This window comes from Penaeus monodon, chromosome 23 (genome assembly GCF_015228065.2).
Source record: "Penaeus monodon isolate SGIC_2016 chromosome 23, NSTDA_Pmon_1, whole genome shotgun sequence".
Lineage (NCBI taxonomy): Eukaryota > Metazoa > Arthropoda > Malacostraca > Decapoda > Penaeidae > Penaeus > Penaeus monodon.
Window position 1 is genome coordinate 41,470,092 of NC_051408.1, and position 282 is coordinate 41,470,373.

The 282-nt window shown below is 47.5% G+C and overlaps 1 protein-coding gene across 1 annotated transcript in view; it reads left to right on the forward strand.

Moving 5' to 3' along the window:
* The window catches only part of LOC119588086 (cleavage stimulation factor subunit 1-like), a gene marked incomplete at its 5' end in the record, with an annotated part of 13,061 nt that overhangs the window by 11,906 nt on the left and 873 nt on the right, over positions 1-282 (forward strand).

A 282-nucleotide genomic window follows, 5' to 3' on the forward strand; every position in this document is an offset into this window, starting at 1 on the left:
CTTCCCCTTCCCCTTCCCTTTCTCCCTCTTCCTCTTCCTCCTGCTCTGCAAACCTAACATCTCTTTTGTTCATCTGTTCATTATTCTATCCATCTTCCATCTCTCATTCTCTCCTCACACACACACACACTGCCCTTTCTTCCTCCTGCTTCTCTCACTCTCTATCCCCTTCCCTCAATCTCTTCCTCCTTGTTTCACTCTCCCTTCCCTCCTTTCTATCAGCTCCATCCCTTACCTCTTGCCCATTCTCCTTCCTCCTAGTCTCTCAAATTCTTTCTCTTC